We start from the raw sequence: 12,942 nt of genomic DNA on the forward strand, positions 1-12,942 counted from the left end.
GTATCTTAAAGTGGAACACATGCGATAAAGGCCAATATTATGTATGAAATCTTAGCTTTTCTTGTAGCTGTACTATGTATATTAATGTAAACCATTAATTTTTCCTATTTGTGTGTTTGTGCTGCTTAATAGTGATGTTGCTATTGGCTGACTACTCACATGTCCTATGCTCTGAATATGTGCTGTAATCAACTGGTGAGATCATGTGACATGAGCTATGGTTGGCTTACAAAAGTGCATTGCAATCTCAGTTTCAATACTTTCGACACTAACATGCTGTGTTTGGTGGAATTCGAATATGTACTTTCATAATATGAAAATATGCAGCGTACATGTTGCAGTATGTCAAAGATCTTTCCAAAACGTGGTTTTTTGTCTACCCCCTCCCCCCCTCAGCGTGTACATGCTGACAGAGAAATATGTAAATTACAGTGAAATAGCCGCCCTGCGTCCTACGTAGTCAAAATCGCAGGAAAACTCTGTACACGACGCAAAGAGTAGGCTGAAGCACTTTGATAAATCCTCAGTAGCTAACCACGTATATCTAAGTAGACACTGTAATGGAATATTTGATATGTAGAGGAAACAGAATTTTACTGAACTACTCAGTACACCGCCCAAACACTACTGTCCGCTATGTTATTCCCCTTCAAAACTCAAAATGGGCTCATCACACGCGTTAGCATAAACACACATAACGAATAATCACAAAAATAAACTTCTCACACTTAAACAGGCAATGTAGCATAGTAAAATCATACCAAATGTAGACTCAAAATTCCTCAGTTCTGGAAGCAGTGATTTTGCTACTTCCAGTAAATCTTGAATGTTGTTGTCACTCATTACTTTATTGTGGACTATTCCACATCTACTCATCTAGAAATACCATACGTGACTTTGCTGGGTGATTTAAGATAGTTACCTGGTGTATCCACTTTAATATAAGAAAACTTTTTATGTTCAGATCAGTTGCACTATGTTCATAAATTTTGTAACTAGACACCAGAACCTGGGATATCTGCTTCACATATCAGTTAAACTAACCTTTGTCCAATTTGTCATTACTTAAAATCCAAAATGTAACTGTGTTAAGAACCTTCACACAGTTGGCAAGATGATCATCTCGTGGCAAAATTTATGGAGAGATAAAATCTTGCAGAACATAAATCCCTTACATTACATATAAAACTTGAAAATGGTAGCTTCCTAGGTGTGTGAAGGAGAAATTCCACAAGGAAAAAAATTACATTTGTCTTTGCATAAAGACTCTTTAAATTTGTAGTTTCTCAAATACTTCTTACTGTAATGTGAAGAGCATTCAATAAGTAATGCCACATCCCCCCCGCTCCCCTCTCGGCCAGTTTCAGTTGAAAAAATTCAGAATTTTTTGTGGGACATCTTGGAATATTCCTACTTCAGCCCTCGGTTTCACATAGTTCCAAGAGCTAGTGGCACTATACATTGCCTCCAAAGTGACGTCTGTAATGGAGATGCTTTCCGAGCAGAGAGCTGTCATCAATCTTCTTTTTGCCGAAAACCAGAGCATCGCTGACATTTGTAGGCACTCGCAGAATGTCTGCGGAGAGCTGACAGTGAACGAGAGCACGGTGAGTCGTCGGGTGAGGCACCTGTCACTGTCACAGCGAGGTCACGCCAATCTGTCAGATCTGCTGCACTCTGGCCCGCCACACGCAGCTTTGACTCCTGCAATGCATTCGTCACCATAAAAATGCAGACGAACTTCTCCTTCTCCGTAACGACGCGAGCCCTCGCACACGTTCGCGCAACTGAGAGCAGCTCACAGTAATTAATTGTACTGTTCCTCCCGGCCACCCTACGGCCCAAATCTCTCATCTTCTGACCTCCATCTGTTTGGTTCAGTGAAGGGTGCACTCTGCGGGAAGCGGAGGAGGTTATTAGTGCAGCGAGATATTGGCTCAGACATCGACCAGTAGAGTAGTACTGTGCAGGCGTAAAGGCTCTCCCGGTACGGTGGTGTAAGGCCATTGCTTTGAATGGAGATTGTTTTGAAAGATAGGTTCTCATAGTTGAAAGACTGGGGAATAATATAGTGTATTGGAACCCTGAATAAAACGAACCTGCTTTCCCAAAAAAGTCGCATTAGTTTTTGAACATCCTTCATACATATACTTCTTTATACATCTTCACATTATTTTAAAAGCATGAAAAATATATTTTACAAATAGTGCAAAAAAAATTAATTCCAGTAATATGCATATTCATACAGTTATGTACACTCGTGCTCATAAATTAAGGATAATTGCAGAATGTGGTGCCACACAACGTGGCACTACACAAAACTGGCACTAATAGCACAGGCACATAGGGAACACACACGACACAGATCTGTACGACCACGGTACTGGTGATAAGTTGAGAAAACCATCCGGAAACACATGCTACAAAACGCCACTTTTCCTGTGCATGTACCCCGACATCAATACGGGATATGATCACTGTGTACACTTACACAGGCAGCAAAACAGTTAGCATACTCTGGGTCAGGTGGTCGGGAAGCTGCTGGGGTACAGCCTCCCATTCTTGCACCAGTGCCTCTTGGAGCTCCTGAAGTGTCATAGGGGTTTGAAGACGTGCAGCGACACGTCGACCGAGAGCATCCCAGACGTGATCGATAGGGTTTAGGTCTGGAGAACCGGCAAGCCACCCCATTTGCCTGATACCTTCCGTTTTGAGGTACTCCTCCACGATGGCAGCTCGGTAGTGCTGTGTGTTATCATCCGTCAGGAGGAAGCTGGGACCAACTGCACCACTGAAAAGGCAGACATACTGGTGCAAAATAACGTCCCAATACACCTGACCTGTTACAGTTCCTCTCTCAAAGACATGCAGGGGTGTACGTGTACCAATCATAATCCCACCCCACACCATCAAACCACGACCTCCATACAGGTCCCTTTCAAGGACCTTAAGGGGTCAGTATCCGGTTCCTGGTTCACGCCAGATGAAAAAACGGCGAAAATCACTGTTAAGACTATACTTTAGACTCGTCCGTGAACATAACCTGGGACGACTGTTCCAATGACCGTGTACTTTGTTCTTGACACCAGGCTTTACGGGCTCTCCTGTGACCAGAAGCCAGTGGAATGCACCTTGCAGATCTCGAGGCAAATAAACAGTGTCTGTTCAGTCATCTGTAAACTGTGTGTCTGGAGACAACTGTTCCGGTGGCTGCGGTAAGGTCCCGAGCGAGGCTACCTGCAGTATTCTGTGACCATCTGCGGGCACTGATGTTGAGATATCGGTCTTCTCGTGGTGGTTTACACTGTGGACGTCCCGTACTGTAGCGCCTGAACACGTTTCCCGTCTGCTGGAATCGTTGCCGTAATCTTGAGATCACACTTTGTGGCACACGGAGGGCCCACGCCACGACCTGCTGTGTTTGCCCAGCCTCCAGTCGCCCTAGTATTCTACCCCTCATAACGACATCAATATGTGTTCTTTGAGCCATTTTAAACACACCGTCGCCATTAGCACGTCTGAAAATGTCTGCACACTTACTCACTGCTCTGTACTCTGACATGCACGAACACACCTCTGCGTACGTGGACTGCTGCCAGCACCACCGTGCGACGACCGCAGGTCAAATGCACCGCACGGTCATACCCCGAGGTGATTTAATCCCTCAAACTGCCCACCAGAGTGTTGTCTCATCATGTATCATCATTATCCTTAATTTATGAGCATGAGTGTAATTACTTCTTCTCAAAGGCACTTCTTATAATCATGTGACATACAGTCAGACCATCACAAACTTATCTCAAGCATTGCTGTAAATACATATCACTTGACATAATTAATGCGAACTACCACAATTCAGAGTCAAGAATACTAACACTGGTATCACCACCACCATCATGATAGTCATCAGTATCACCACCATTCTTCAATATTATATATACTTCATATCAACATTCATCATCATCATCATCATCAGACTCCCATTATAAAAATCATTCTGAAAGCAAGGTATTCATATTCGTTTCATAAGGCCAAAAGCTTACTTTCTGACAGTCTTTCTATTGTGCCTATCAGCGGCTCAGCATCTCCACTATATGGCGAGTAGCAACTATCCTTTTCATACCATTGCCATAACTGTGTAGGACGTATTCAAAACTTTCGCCTTCTTATTGTAAGCATTTTCAGCATTATTCCAGTTTACTCAAACAGTTCTCGTATAAAACGTAGCTCTCAAAATTTCATTACTTGCCTGGTCTTGTACACAACCTCCCTTCTCGAATCAACTTTCATTTCAGTGTGTAATCGAAATAACAAAGTCGTCAAAATACTTGAAATTCCAGTTGCAAGTTCTCTACTCGCAACATTATTAGTAATACTTCAGTTTCCCCATTAATAATCATATTACATTTGGTGGCTACAGCCCTACAATATGACAATAAATGAACAAGCTTCACTTGCTGCCTCCAATTTCTTAACTATGAACATATCCACATTCTCTTAAACAAATCATAGTATTTCCCATATATACCTTAATGTCATTGATAAAGCATAATAATTTCCTAAATTCAGTCGCTATTCAAACATATAAACTCCTTTGACCCCTGACAGAACAGAAATACAAAATATACTGCCATTACTTTGAAAAGTACTCTCAAATTAGAAACAATTAATTTCAGCTTCCGTTTCATAAAAACTAGAAGAATTTTTGCTTTTCAGCAATACTTGTAAATAAATTCTCCATGTTATTGTGAGGTTATTTTCAATAAATTTCTGCACGTCCACACTTACTACTTATCAGAGAGAGGACAGAGTGGCAGAAAAAGGCACACAGAAGAGAAGGAGAACGATGAAGCACAGAAGAACAAAGGACAGGGAAACAGTACCGCATACTACACAGCTCGCGGCGCCGATTTGCCTTACCGTTGCCTTCTGCGCAATCTGTTGTTACTGAGGACATAATTTGATTGTGTGTGATACCTTTGCATTTCACTGCAAAACAATTTCACAAAATGGAGCAGTGACACACTGACATTTCCTTTTAACACATTTCTTTGTATCCTTATAATGTAAACATACTACCTTCAGCTTTGGCCGTACACTCGTTTCCCCACATTGACATTTCCAGCTTTTCTCGTACGCTTACACAAATAGTAATGATTTCCAGTACCGGTACAGTTAAATAGAAATTTGTCTTTACAAGATAGACTCAACATCGTAAAACTCCCTTTATTTCTCCCTACAGATACTTTTGATGTACAAATCTTCCCTTTCGTTTTTGTTCTTCTTTTGGTACTGTTTTGTATAGTGTGGCATTTGTTTTTTAATGCATGTTATGTTATGTTATTGTTACTTTAAACAACGTGTAAGTCTACATTTGGTATGGTTTATTTAACAACAGAAATATTTGCCTTAACTTAGCATTATTTATTACTTGAAACTTTGTTTCGAATATTGTCACTGCCTCGGATTCACATCACTGTCGTCTGTTAAATCTAAAGCTTCTAATTTATCGAGTCACATATTTTCTTTGTCCCATATATCGGATGTATTCTTAATCATTTTATTCGTACTAATTATCCTGTTTATTTTCTTTTAGTTCATACTTCTGCAGTAATATTTTGTTCCATACATTTATTAGTCATGTTATCTTCATGCTTTATCATTTTATGTGACTTTTCATAAGTTACTCCCCCACTGCATTGCCCATATATGTGGTGGGGCAAATGAAAGTGACCCCGAGAACAGAGTTCCGGATACAAAGAAACACGACAGAAGAAAAGATATACAGTACTACCCTGACTATAGCAGATATTGAAAGTTGGCACTTTTGGGCTCTGGTCAGCAAGTTGTCGAAGCTAGATCGTATCTGAACTGCTTGTATCGCTAAAGTGTCATCTGAAATGTTCTGCTGCAGTTGTGGGAAGGCTACGAGTGTCATTTCGATACACCTCGGACTCGGAGCTCCCCACACGAAGTAATCGCACACTGACAGATCGGGTGACCGGAGTGGCCAGCTAGGGCCACTACCAGACTGACTTCTGCTAACGACTCTGTCAGAGTCGTATGGGCAGTCGTTCCACGGTGTCGGAAGTATCTGTAGGTTTTTTCCTCTTCCGTTAATGCTGCCAGTCGTATCCACTCATCTGGGCCATTTTTATTTGCCCCATCTTGTACTTACTGACATTCTCATTTGCTACCGAAAGCTGCTCGCATCATTTACCAGAATTTCCTCGGCAAACAGCTTTAGACTTCTACGTTTACCATTACTGTCCGTATTAAATTACTTTGAGAAACATTCTGTGTACATTTTTTGTGATGGACTCACGCTCCCCGTGATGACCCCCACTGCCCTGCCCCGCCTCCCTCCCTTTCCTCTCCCCTGTACATGAAATTATTCTGCATTTCAGGCACTGCAGGACGTGTAGACGGTCTTCCTCTGAGGCCTCGGAAGTCACGGATTGCGGAGGTCCCGCCCTACGTGGCTGCAGGGCGTGCTCCACACCTCCGCCTCCCGCTTTGGTGCTGTCGGACGCACTGCCGCCGCGGTCTGCAGGTCGACGGCACCTCTCTGTCTGCTGCCCGACGGGTCGAACTGGTGGCAACTGGTGTGTGGGAGCTGATTACAGAGTTGGGGTAGAAGTGGGGACGACCCGTGTTTGGAAACTTAAAAAACTGTAAAGCTTTGAGTGACAATTTTTATCCCGACTGCCAGCTTATTTGCCCATCCGTGTCTCGAGAAAAACTTTTCCTGTCTCACAGGCGACACAAATAATTATTATTTTATTTTCTGTAGGTACACCCACATAAACTGTGTACAGATGTCGTTTCAGCAACTGCGTGTAAAATTGTCTCAGTGTTCTGTCCGTATCGCACATTCGGGGTAGAGCTGGAGCTTCTGGAGATATTCCCTGTCTCCTCCCTTGGGAGCTGGAGAGACATTGAATGGAGTAAATCTTTCTCCCCTGTGCCCTCAAGTCAGGATTACAGAATGAAAGCAATACAGGCTGATCACACCCAGTACTACATCTTTCCTATGAAACTGAGTTTCTACTTCTGACGTTCTGCATATGGTCCGCGTCTAGTGCCACTGTAGCTGCTTTCCCTGTTAAAATCATTACTTCACATCTGAATTTGTATCAGTCTTTTATTGCAGACTTCCAGTGAGATGAAGCATGAGAAGAGATCTTTTGTTTCATTGAGGATATGAAGATCTTATCTTGTGCTTCATCACACTCTGTAACAAAAAAGGTCATAGGAATTTGGATGTGACCCAGTAAATTTAACAGACGTCGGTGAAATGTGGGATCGGGCACTATAAACAGAGCATCATCATCAGGTTTTCCGCCTATTAACAGGTTCCTGAAAGCATTGCAGTCTCCATATGATCCTGTTCCAGAGTAAGTAGTTTTGTATTCTGAGACTTCCTCTTTCACTTAATCAGGCATTTTTAGCCTTCTCCTTTCTGTCTTCTCGTGTCCTTCTGCTGCACTTCTGATAAATATTGAGAGAATGCCCTTTTCCTTGCAGTGTTGCCCCACCCGTCTGCATTACTTTTCTCAATTGGGTTTAGTAGAGTTCTTTGTTCTTTTAGCCTTTCCATTACGTTACTGTTCTTCACTTCACACATCCATTTTATTTTCACTATTCTCATCCAAATTCATATCATGAATGTTTTAGTTTTGTCTCCTTCTTTCTTCTTCAGTGTCCAGCTTTCCTGTAACACAAAAGAAACGCTCCAAACAAAACATTAAACTGGCATTTTTGTGCTTAATATTTTGCCTTGTAATGTCCGAGATATTATCAGAGGGTTGAGGCTGAGATAGTGGTTACAAATTAAATGAACTCTGCAAGTTGAACTGTTTATAAGTACCAGTGCAATGGTCAGGCCGTGACACTCGGCTGCTTCCCCGAGGTCACGGCATCTCACGGTCTGTGTATTTAGGAGCTTGGGGTGTTTGTTTTATTTGGCACCCAGTCCCACAATGTGGCTAACATCAATGCTTCTTCTTTTCTGTTAAAACTGTCTTTTTTTGTTTTGAATTTTAATGGTCCCTCTGCTCATCATAGCACAATAAAGTTCGGCTTCAGATGGAACCACAGTGTCGGAGAAACAAATTTGGTGGTTCTCTAGCCCTAGGGCGCCATCATTGTTACTGCCAATTTATCCGTGTTCCCCAAATGACAATTGCTCTCTTGCTCCTTAAACGAGGTGTTACAAAATTCACCGAGCACTGAAATACTGGCCATAAAAGGCTAAGGAATTGTGTGAAACATGGTGGTGGTGTCAGTCCCACCTTCTGATGAAGGAAATGGCGCGCATCTTTGAAAGCTGGAGTTTGAGCTCGGATGTTACACAACACAGACACCGAGAAAGTTTTACACCTCTGTACAAATGTGACTACTGCAATATTTTTGCCTAATGCTATAGGTGCCTAGTGCGTACATCACATTGCCAGAACATGCACTGCAAAGCTCTGTCTAATTTGTGCGGCACTTTGAAGTTTGGAGAAACTATTCACTGCAGATTACTGAACAGCACTTGGTTCCACATTTCCCACTGTGGTGATGTAATGTGACAGAGTTGTGTTTGGAATACCTTGCATCGGATAAGATTTTGAACAGATGATGTTCGTTGAGAGGTTACAAAGTGATTCTCCTGTGATGCGCTATTTGTATGTTTGACTTCCTGTACACAGCTGCAATATTTTTATGCACAAATGAATATTACGGCTGGCACAATCGCGGCTACTTCATTTCGTGTCGTTTGTACACATACCTGTTAATCTTACGTTTCTGGTCGGCATTTGTGGTAAATCGGTGAAAGGAGGGTATTGGAAGCTTGCTGTGATTAATTTTTCTCGTGCACTGTTTCTAACGTAAGAGTTTTTAAAGGGGTTTTCATATGACTGTTTTTATGGACATGACTCATTATTATTATTATTATTATTATTATTATTATTATTATTATTGTATTGTATTCTGTTTCATTTTGTTCCACTTTAAGTTTTGAACTGTGTTCAGTGTATATACTTACAATGTAGTATTACCAACTTGCCTCAACTTAATTTTTTTTTTGTGGATGGCACTGTAAGATTTAATTAATAACTGGGTGTGTGTGTTTCACATTTACAGATGGCAACAGAGAAATGTTTTGTAATAACGGATGTTAATACTTTGTCGTTGAGAGTTGTGTGGTACATATTCTCTTGTGTTCCTATCCCCTTAGTCTTTCTGTATGCTTAATAATGAGTGTGGAAGAAATGAGGCAACTTTAATGATTAATCGGCTAGCTGTAGTGCAGTAGTTGTAGGCTGAAATGCTGTGATTTTTTTTAAAAAAAGAAAAAGTACTGTGCAAAATTTCACATTCACTACACTCAATTATGTTGCGGTATATGTGGCAGGTGCAGCTGCACGACACTTTGCTCCCACCTCACGTGTCGTGTCGTGTTATTTGCCAGTGCAGAGGATCTTCACCCCCCCCCCCCCCCCCCCCATGGCCCACAGACATACAAACAACTCGACCGACAACATATTTTTCAGCAAGTCGGGCTCGTTTCTGCATTAAATGCACCTTCAGCTTTGTCCTGTAATTTCGAAATAGCTCTCTAGTGTCAGATGGTTCACAAAAACAGGTAGTCACGAGGTTTTTCAGTTAGTGATAGAGAAAGGGTCACATATGAATTACTGCTCTTCATCTGTGATGTGTCAGTTAATGAAATTTAATGTGTTTATAGAAGCAAATGGGGCAGGGCGGCAGTTAAACCAATCAGCCAAAAGAAACAAACAGTGAAGTACTGTTTATTTTGTAGATGTACAACACTTACTCCCTCTTCACTACTGAGTTTCATTTTTGTTTCATAATAAAACATCTTTCACATAAGTCTTAATGCTGTGTTTGACTAGTTTGATAAATTGTAGCAATGACATCACTTAATACTGTAAGCCCCTGTTTGATTTATTTTTTAATGTGCAGTTGGTTTCAGTCAAAAGTCATATCCACCACCTGCCATACATGTCATGGATAATGGAAAGTTTCAGATGAAAAGGATATTTGAAAATTTTCGTAAAAATACAAACAATACTGAGAGTTATTTGTTAACAGCAGAATTTATATATAAAACAATGTCAAAATTATAATATTTGTAAAGAAATAATGTTTAGATGTACAGGACTAGATGCATGGATTGCCAATTATAGACATCTGTCCAAGGAACACTGAAAATAGAGTGACAAAGAATCGCAAACAAACCTTAGTGAAAAATTTGTACTGGATAAAACTAAAGATAACGCTGTTATTTTACATAAGGCATGGAAGAGAAGCTGCTAAAGAACCAAATTCTGTTTTGAACAAACAAGACGAACTGAAAAACATAAAAATATTGAAATTTTTTGTTATATCTTGTTTCGAGGGTAATACTTGTAGAAAGAGCACAGCGACTGTGGCCTTTTTACGTTAAGTGTTTCAACCAACTATAACTCTGTCATTTTACTTTGTTTTTTTCCTTGAGTGTTTGTCAGTCATTGGCACCCTGTGCATCTGTCTCTACTTGGCTAAACATTATTTGTAAACATTACGTTTTTGATTGTATGTATAACTCTTACTGTTACCAGAAAGCTGTAAATATTTCGTGCAATTTTACTGCAGTTATGAAACATTCCTTTTCATCCAAAATTTTCCCATATCCACAGCATACGTACAACAAGTGCTGGACTAAGATCTTTGACCAAATGTAGTCACAAATTAAAAAAAAAAAATCAAACAGCACCTTAGAGACTTACATAATGTCATTCCTATAACAGTCTTAGGTTTCTTCAGTGGTCTGTGAAGGAAACAAAAGAAATACTTGCATGTTTAACTTTAAATATCTTATTCTAAGATATCTAGTGTTTCTTAAGAGCAGTTTAAAGTCAACTTAATGTTCACAATATTTACAAATAAAGGTCAAAAGGTCGATCACTTACTTTACGTCTCTGTCTTCTGTGTTTGCCCGACGGCAAATGGGTATAATTTAAATGTGTTGTCGATAGTAATACAGTTTGTATTGGGGATAATTGACGAGGAATGCTCGAGTACAGTGACATCTCAAAACGTCACGAATGTAGTAGGCCACAAATTCACAACTGGAAGATCCTCAAAAGCCACTGCTGCCTGTGTGAAGCACCCAGGTGAAAAAATTTTCGTTCGTGTAGTGTCCGAATGAAATTCTGCACAGTATCTGCGAGGCACTGACTAATCTACTTTTATGTACACAAACAGATTTTTCGATATTTTTAGCGTGTGCGCGCGCTTACTTACGCTGTGTATTTTTAAACTCACACGTAAGGCTGTCGTCTAGTAAGTGAGAGGCTTCGGCCGGCAAGTACAAACGTGCAGGCGTTTTATATGTACATATATTTAAGATGGCAAGTGTTCATTAAAATGCGTGGTTTTTCTTTTCCCGTGTGACTTTCTTAACGATTGCTTTCCACACCGTCCCGCTTTCCCAGACCACGACTGTTTAACCCGTCCGATACAGACGAAGTCTCCAGGGGGCTGTGGAAATCATCCCGCGCATCGGCAATAGGTAATGCTCTTTACTGTTCTCGACTATAAGATGTAGACGAATTTTAACTGTAATTACAGTTTTCTCCAGAATAACAAGTTTGTTGCAGTGCACAATTATTCAAGAACGGGAAGCAAAACATAAATTTTACTTATTTTTGTGGGCGGTTTATGCTCTCGACAATTTTCAGTCGTAGGCATTCTCGTAGGTGCCTAGATCCTTTGTATTTTGCACATGATGTGAGAAACTGGCAGTTTTCATTTAATTTTGACATCTGATTTTTAATAATACACTCTAGCCTAAACAAAGAGAGGTACAGAAAGTATCCGAATGGGGCAGAAACTGGTAGATGAGATGTACTTGTAGAGACAAACAAATGGTTCCAATTTCAGAAAACACAGATGATGTATTGAGGAGAAAGGGGTTCACAAATTGAGCAAGTCTTCACGGGTCATCAGGATTTGATTCAAAGCAGGACACATTACTAAAGACAGTTCTACTCCACGCAATGAGATACGTGTCTGGAGATGCCCCGAACAGCGGTGGGATACCGACCTGTCACCCACCGCGCGGCCCGGCAACCGGGACTGACGGTCCGGGGTGCCACTTCATTCCGTGGCTGCGGTACGTGAAAGATATTCTACTCCCCATTTTGGTTGCCCTTTGTGGCAAGCCATTCTTGGTTTAAGTTTCAGCAAGACAATTCACACCCCCACTCGCACCTGCACTCGACAAGAGTTTCTAATGCTCGTCTTCACGCTCGCCAAGTCCTACCTCGGCCAGTGAGGTCGCCAGATCTCTCTCCAGCTGAGAAAGTGGGCTGAGCCCTCCGACCACCTCAGGATTTTGACTGTGAGATGCGCCAATTGGACAGAATTTCAGGTGATACGTCTCGGGAGGACGTCGGGCAACTCTGTCGGTCGGTGCCGAGCCTGACGACTGCTCGCGTAGGCGCCGGAGGTGGCCCGACAAGTTATTGACTTGTTCAGTTTGTGAATATACTGGGTGATCAAAAAGTCAGCATAAATTTGAAAACTGAATAAATCACAGAATAGTGTAGATAGAGAGGTACAAATTGACACACATGCTTGGAATGACATGGGGTTTTATTAGAACCAAAAAAATACAAAAGTTCAAAAAATGTCCAACAGATGGCGCTTCATCTGATCGGAATAGCAATAATTAGCATAACAGGAGCAAAGTTGATGATCTTTACAGGAAGTGCTCAATATGTCCACCATCATTCCTCAACAATAGCTGCAGTTGAGGAATAATGTTGTGAACAGCACTGTAAAGCATGTCCGGAGTTATGGTGAGGCATTGGTGTCGGATGTTGTCTTTCAGCATTCCTAGAGATGTCGGTCGATCACGATACACTTGCGACTTCAGGTAACCCC

At 41.3% G+C, this 12,942-nt stretch overlaps 1 protein-coding gene across 1 annotated transcript in view; it reads left to right on the forward strand.

Moving 5' to 3' along the window:
* The window catches only part of LOC126108378 (autophagy-related protein 9A), a 167,451-nt gene extending 156,012 nt beyond the window's left edge, over nt 1–11,439 (forward strand). Inside the window, exon 16 of the mRNA XM_049913591.1 lies at nt 6,408–11,439. The gene's annotated coding sequence lies outside the window, so the exon portion shown is untranslated. The remainder of the gene's footprint in view (nt 1–6,407) is intronic.
* Nucleotides 11,440–12,942: the final 1,503 nt, after the last annotated feature.

Source organism: Schistocerca cancellata, chromosome 11, assembly GCF_023864275.1.
Source record: "Schistocerca cancellata isolate TAMUIC-IGC-003103 chromosome 11, iqSchCanc2.1, whole genome shotgun sequence".
Lineage (NCBI taxonomy): Eukaryota > Metazoa > Arthropoda > Insecta > Orthoptera > Acrididae > Schistocerca > Schistocerca cancellata.